This window comes from Felis catus, chromosome A1 (assembly GCF_018350175.1).
Source record: "Felis catus isolate Fca126 chromosome A1, F.catus_Fca126_mat1.0, whole genome shotgun sequence".
Taxonomy (NCBI): Eukaryota; Metazoa; Chordata; class Mammalia; order Carnivora; family Felidae; genus Felis; species Felis catus.
The window spans coordinates 45,845,018-45,853,298 of record NC_058368.1 but is presented as its reverse complement, the minus strand read 5'-3'; positions in this window follow the sequence as shown (position 1 = coordinate 45,853,298).

Genomic DNA, 8,281 nt, shown 5'->3' with positions numbered 1-8,281 from the left:
CAACATAGTATTGGAAGTCTTAGCATCAACAATCAAACAACACAAAGAAATAAAATGCATCCAAATCAGCAAAGAGAAGAAAGTCAAACTTTCACTCTTCGCAGATGACATGATACTCTGTATGGAAAACCCAAAAGATTCCACCAAAAAAACTGCTAGAACTAATCCATGAATTCAGCAAAGTCGCCGAATATACAACCAACGCACAGAAATCCTTTGCATTTCCAAACACCAACACTGAAGCAGCAGAAAGAGAAATCAAGGAATCAATCACATTTACCATTGCACCAAAACCATAAAATACCTAAGAATAAACCTATCCAAAGAGGTGAAAAATCTATACACTTAAAACTATAGAAAGCTTATGAAAGAAATTGAAGATACAAAAAATTGGAAAAATATTCCATGCTCATGGATTGGAAGAACAAATATTCTTAAAATGTTGATACTACCTAAAGCAACGTACACATTCAATGCAATCCCTGTGAAAATAACACCAAAATTCTTCACAGAGCTAGAACAACAATCCTAAAATTTGTATGGAACCAGAAAAGACCCCAAATGGCCAAAGCAATCTTGAAAAAGAAAACCAAATTAGGAGGTGTCACAATTCGGACTTCAGGAGGTATTACAAAGCTGTAATCATCAAGACTATATGGTATTGGCACAAAAACAGACATTTAGGTGAATGGAACAGAATAGAGAATCCAGAAATGGACCCACAAACATATGGCAATTAATATTTGACAAAGCAAGGAAGAATATACAATGGAATAAACACAGTCTCTTCAGCAAATGGTGTTGGAAAAACTGGACATTGACATAGAGAGGATTGAAACCGGACCACTTTCTTACACCATATACAAAAATAAAATGGATGAAAGACCTAAATGTAACACAGGAAGCCATCAAAATCCTTGAGGAGAAAATAGGCAAAAACTTCTTTGACCTCAGTCGCAGCAACTTCTTACTCAACATGTTTCTGGAGGCAAGGGAACACAAGCAAAAATGGGCTATTGGGACCTTATCAAGCTAAAAAGCTTCTCCACGGAGAAGGAAACAATCAGCAAAACCAAAAGGCAGCCAACAAAGGGGAGAAGATATTTGTAAACAACATATCAGATAAAGGGTTAGTATCCCAAATCTATAAAGAACTTATCAGACTCAACACCCAAAAAACAAATAATCCAGTGAAGTAATGGGCCAAAGACACGAATAGACACTTTTCCAAAGAAGATATCCAGATGGCCAACCAGCACATGAAAAAATGCTCCATATCACTCATCATCAGGGAAATACAGATCAAAACAACAATGAGATACCACCTCACACCTGTCAGAATGGGTAACATTAACAACTCAGGAAACAACAGATGTTGGCAAGGATGTGGAGAAAGAGGAACACTTTTGCATTGCTGGTGGGAATGCAAACTGGTGCAGCCACTCTGGAAAACAGTATGGAGGTTCCTCAAAAAATTAAAAATAGAACTACCCTTCGACCCAGCAATTACGCTACTAGGTATTTATCCAAAGGCTACAAGTGTGCTGTTTAGAAGGAGCAAATGCACCCCAATGTTTATAGCAGCACTATCGACAGTAGCCAAAGTATGGAAAGAGCCCAAATGTTCATTGACAGAGGAATGGATAAAGCAGATGTGGTATACACACACACACACACACACACGCGCATGCGCGCGCGCACGCACGCACACACACACATACGCACACAATGGAGTATTGCTCAGTAATCAAAAAGAATGAAATCTTGCTATTTGCAACAATGTGGATGGAAGTAGAGTGTATTATGCTAAGGGACATTAGTCAGAGAAAGACAAAAATCAGATGACTTTACTCATATGAGGACTTTGAGAGACAAAACAGATGAACATAAGGGCAGGGGAAAACTATTATAAAAACAGGGATGGGGACAAGGTGGCCTGGTTGGCTCAGTCACTTGAACATCTGTCTTTGGCTTAGGTCATGAACTTACAGTTTGTGGGTTCAGGCCCCACATCAGGCTTTGTGCTTATAGCTCAGAGCCTGGAGCCTGGTTCAGATTCTATGCTCCCTCTCTCTCTGCCCCTCCCCATCTCGTGCTCTCTCTCTCTCTCTCTTTCTCAAAAATAAATAAATAAACTTAAAAAATTTAAAAAAAAAACAGGGCAGGGACAAAATGTAAGAGATTCTAAATATAGAGAACAAATTAAGGTTGCTGGAAGGGTGGGGGGATGGGCTAAATGGGCAAGGGGAATTAAAGAAGACAGTTGTTGGGATGAGCACTGGGTGTTATATGTAGGGGATGAATCACTGGTTCTACTCCTGAAATCATTATTGCACCACATTCTAGCTAACTCGGATGTAAATTAAAATAATTAATTAATTAAAAAAAGAAAAAAAATAGGGAAAAACAAAGGGTCTTTTGTCTTCAGTTCCACACTCATCCAGGACCACGGGAAGACTCAATAAACCCAGAGTGAGCAACCTATGCTCCCAGTGAGTTTTCCACTGTCCCGTAAAGAATCCATTTTAGAAATTCAATTTTTACTCCTTGTTGCTATTATTTTAAGGAAGATCTTATAAATGATTCCAAGATGCTAAGTCTGTTTTATATGAAAGTGGGGTGAGGGATCATTGGTCACGCTAAGGCACTCTTTACTTGCCCTCCCTGAGGGAAAGTACCCTCAGTGAGTAAAAAATTATATGTAGCTTATCCTTAATAAACAAGCACCAATGCAATTTTGAGAGAGAAGATGTCAAACCAAACCAAACAACGAAAACCTCTTTTGACATTTTTAATCTTTTTTTGTTATTGTCTCTTTCTTTCCACTGTATCGTAAAAATTCTTGAAAAAAATGGTGTCTTTCTTATTGACATGTTCCTAAATTCTGAAATCATATTCTTATAATCATCATATAAAAATGGTTCTTTGGAATGTCACCACTGTCTTCGTTTCCTTGGGAAAAGAAACCAGCCACATTTAATAACATTGAGGACCTGGAGATTGTCTTCATTTACATGACTTTAATATTCAACTGTCTCTGTTAATACAATTATTGGTATGATATTGATATGACCCTGACAGGAAACATGAATAAAGATATAAAGTTACAGATAACTTTATTGTTTGTTTCAGGAACTTCCTAAAAATCTATTTATCCGATAATAGCACTAGTCCTCTTCAAGGACCCTTCCCATAACAATAGATTATTCAAAGGAGTTCAAAAAGACTGTGACCTTTCAAGAGTTCTCTAAAACACTTTCTCAGAACACCCTTACCTTGGCCTAGGCACCAATTCCACCATTATCTAAAAAAATATTTCTCAATCTTGATCAAGCCCCTGCATAAAAGACCTACCTTGTACCAGACCCCCAAACATCTTGCCCTTATTTTCCATCAACCAAAAAAACAAAATAGCAAGTTTTTTTTTTTTAATAACTGAGTTTATAATAGACGAATTGCAATTTGCCGTGGGCAAACAGTGCCCACAGAGACAAGGGGAAGGTCTATCTTGAGGTAGCACTGAGGAGGATTGTTTTGTTTTTGTTTTTGTTTTTTTAAGGTTATTTATTTATTGTGTGTGTGTGAGAGAGAGAGAGAGACAGAGGGAGGTGGAGAGAGAGAAAATCCAAGCAGGCTCTGCACTGTCAGTGCAAAGCCTGATGCAGGGCTCGAACTCATGAACTGTGAAATCATAACCTGAACTAAAATCAAAGTCCAACACTTAACTGACTGAGCCACCCAGGCACCCCAAGGAGGATTGTTTTGAACAGAAATTTAGAGGCCTTGGAGGTGTCTCACTGGCCATGAGTGGTGATTAGTGCCTTACCATGGGGGCAGGGAGCAATCTTCCTTCTCTCTTCTAATTAAGCAGGCTGTAATGAGTGGTATGTACATGAGATGTTCCCCATTCAGGACTTTATTTCTTCATTTTAAATAAGGTTTCCCATTATTCATTATCATACTTGCCACTTCCAAAAAAGGCATTCAAACCCTAAGGTAGCATCTTCCTTTATTCTAGGAAGCAATAACCTCAACTTTGCTTTATCAACTAGTTATTTGGTGTTTTGGTTTGTTTGTTGTTTCTTACGGACTTAGATATTTTACATGTTCATGTGTTCACTCATTTGCTGTATTTTAAAATCAAATTGTATGGGGCGCCTGGGTGGCGCAGTCGGTTAGGCGTCCGACTTCAGCCAGGTCACGATCTCGCGGTCCGTGAGTTCGAGCCCCGCGTCAGGCTCTGGGCTGAGGGCTCAGAGCCTGGAACCTGTTTCCGATTCTGTGTCTCCCTCTCTCTCTGCCCCTCCCCCGTTCATGCTCTGTCTCTCTCTGTCCCAAAAATTAAAAAAAAAAAAAAATTAAAATCAAATTGTGTGTGTGTGTGTGTGTGTGTGTGTGTGTGTGTACATATATAATGTGTAGGTACATTATAAAGAATAGTGTTAATAATTAAATGTACATCTGCTTTCTGATTATGGTAAGATATGGAAGTGCTACATTCCTACCATAAATAATCAACAAGATCATTATTAATTGCACAAATTTTAAAAGCATTGTAGAGATATAAGACAATGGGGACTAGAGGGACTAACATTCCAGAGAAGGGAGACTTTTCTAAAATGAGGTTAGAGTTGCTTCTTCTGGCCTGAGAGAAGAATTAATCTTGGCTGGCCCAGGGTGAATTTCTGTAGCGGGAAGAGAAACCAACAAAATTGTTAGCAATCACATAGTGTGGAGTGAGAAACTAGAGAAGTGAGTGTCCTCAAATGTATGGTCCTTTGCCCACAAGACATTTTCTGTAGAGTGAGGCTATGCAGAAGGTTAAAATGCTATGTAGAAAGCCTGTGAAAAATAGAGCAAAATCTTATAAAGTTCCCTAGTATTGAAAAAAAACAGAGATTTATGATAAGGGATGGGGTTGGGGTGGGTGGAGTCTTTCAACAATGAAGAAATTGAAGTTCTAGAGGCAGAATTGAATGGATTATGAGGACCTGTAGCCATATTTCCTCTGGGGGCACTTCCTGATTGTGGGTGTAGGTGGAGACTAAGAATCTGGGCTTGGTCTCTAACAGAGGGCTGTTTTTGAGGAAAAGGAAACCAGCAGGGATTTTGCATTCTGTCTGGGTTACAGTGATGAAATTGGTGGCCAGATGGGCTAAAATGTGTGGCTTTTTTATATATCAGATATAATATATAATATATGTAATTATATATAATATATAAATATATTAAATATATATTAAATATAATAAGTATATATTTTATAAATATATAAATATTTATATTTATATGTATATTTATATATAAATATATTATATTAAATATATATTTTTATAAATATATAAATATATTATATTAAATATATATTTTATAAATATATAAATATTTATATAAATATAAATATATGTTAAATATATATTAGTATAAATATATTAAATATATATTAAATATATATAATATATATAAAATATATAATATATATAATTACATATATATAATTATATATATATATATATATATATATATATATAAGGCTTTTTTATATATAAAGATGTTTGCTGAAGTTTGAAGGTGTGTAGGGCTGAATGACAAAGAGCTAAACTAAAAACTTCTAAAGGATGGAACTGAGTGTCCTACTGTTTTCCGGGCTGAGGAAACAAAGAATGGTCATGTCCTAGAAACAAGGATAAACTGACTGCTACCAAAACTGCAATCCAGTGCCAACCTAACAAAATTTTTTATTTGATTGAGATATCAATTTAGATTTTAAAAAAATGTCTTAAAGAGAAGATGATGGGGGCGCCTGGGTGGCGCAGTCGGTTAAGCGTCGGACTTCAGCCAGGTCACGATCTCGCGGTCCGTGAGTTCGAGCCCCGCGTCAGGCTCTTGGCTGATGGCTCAGAGCCTGGAGCCTGTTTCCAATTCTGTGTCTCCCTCTCTCTCTGCCCCTCCCCCGTTCATGCTCTGTCTCTCTCTGTCCCAGAAATAAATAAAAACGTTGAAAAAAAAATTTAAAAAAGAGAAGATGATGGACTATCTTTGCTGGTTTTAGCCCACTCCTGAGTTAGGTGGGCAGTTGAATTGGAGACCCTTTACAAGATAGCTGGATAGCTGAAATAGAAAAGAAGAAAAAAATCACCTGCATTGTCTAGAGGTCATTGGAGATATTTGCCAGTCTCACCTTTGGGTATAGGTGAACTTTTTTTTTTAAAAAAACATTTTATAATTATTAAACAAGTGAAGGAGTAGTTAAATAGCTTTGCCAAAAGTATCAATTTATCACCTGTATTAAAGACCATTTTTTGTTTATATAAAATTTCAATGTGGGGTTGTTTACTTTCTGTTTAAATGTCATCTTTGGGCTTTCCTTATTCTCTTGCTATTTTTTTTCCTGGATGATAATATCTTTAACCCTCATTCTTAAGTAATATTTCTACTGAGTATAAAATTCTAAGTTTATAATTAATACTCCTAAGGTCTTAGGCTTACTCAATTGATATTTTTTAAGAATTTTGAAAAATTATCACCCCATTATCTCTAGATGCTGCTATTTTCTCTATTCTGTTAGGTACTTTGGGGTTTTATATGGACCTAGAGACGTGATGGTAAATGTTTAACATTGGCTTTTCAAAATTAAAAAAAAAAAAAAGCCCTGATTATGGGATTGTCAAACTTCCATGGTGTGCATATTCCCCATGGTAAATTTCAAGCTATCAAAGGTGATATTCGTAAACAGACTTGGAAAGAGGTATTGCAAGCTGATCAGAGCTGGTTATAGCAAACTATTGTGTAGAACTTGTGTCTCATTCTCTCTTCCCGTCTTCCATGTTACTCACTTTAGTTGTTCCTCCAGGTTTCTAACATTCTCCCTTAGGTACAATTCATCTGCTAATGCAGACCTTGAGTTTTAAATTTCAGTTTTAAATATTTTCATTTTTTGGGTAATATTGAATAGTGTTTATGCTAATATTCTGCTTTTATGTTCAAGCCTTGTATTTATTTCAACAAATATATACATGTTACATATGTAAAATTTATTTTCTGCTTAATCCTTTCAAAATTGTTTTTGGAAATTTTGTCTGTTTTTGTTGGTTTTAACTCAGCCTTGTTTTCTTTCATGTTTTGTGTTTTTTGACTGTGAACTACTCATTTCCCCTCAAACCTTATTTTTGGAAACTTGAGCTGAAGTTAAGTTTTTCAAAAGGGATGTATCTGTGTTTGCTTATACCATTAACTTTTTTTTTCTAAATTCTCTCTCAAGGTTTTAGACCCTATAACTACGATAATTTCCTAAAACAAATCTATATGGAAACCAAAACCAGATTACAGATTATAGGTTACAGATTTTCTAGAGATTTATCCCTCTTTCCACCTTGTTCCAGGATTGAAAATGGCATGTTTTCTTGCTGTTATTTTTGGCAAAATAAATTTTCTCTCTCATTAATTGTTATTCAAAGGATATAGCCCTTTGAGGTCTTAGTTTTACACAGATTTCTCCTATTAGAGCTTCCATGTTAAGTGTGCCTAGGGATTTATTTCCTATTCCCTGCAAGCTTTAAAATAGCCTTCAAATCAGAATCCCAAGATCTTTAGCATTTAGCAGATACCCTCAGGGCGAATCTTCAAGATGAAAATTGATTTGTTTCTTATATGACTTTGGGGTTCTGGATATTTCACTTGGGGCCTGAGAATTGACTTTCCTGTTTTTTTGTTTTTGTTTTTTTGGGGGGAGAGTCAACTCAGCGATGAATTTCATATACATTTAACTATTTTTTTACTACTTTTTCAGAATGTTATTTCTTTCACTGTAGAAAGTAAAATGAAATATCTAATCTCTCAAGCTAGATCTCAAAACCTAAAGCCAGGATTATTTATTTTTTATTTAAAGCCAGGATTTTAATCTAATGAGAATCCCAAGGACAGAATCCATCAGACTACATCAAAACTGAGAGAAAAAAACTTGTGCTTTTAATCTTAATCAATGCATGTTTTATTTTTTCACCTAATCCTTTTTTAAGGAGCATTTTCAATTTCTTTGTAATAAATTTAGAACTTTTTCAGATTGTTAAATTAGATTCAATTTGCCTAATTAAATTGACTCACCTCACTTGTTTTACATGAAGATTTTTCCAAGTATATAATGTAACAAGCTAGTCAAGTTTCTGTTAACCACAGACAACTGCATTTAACATGCATTAATCACACATCAAAATAACTTCTGAAACTGAATTTTACCCTTTAGTTGAGGCATTTAAGAAGCATCTGTTTTGGAGTTCCTTCT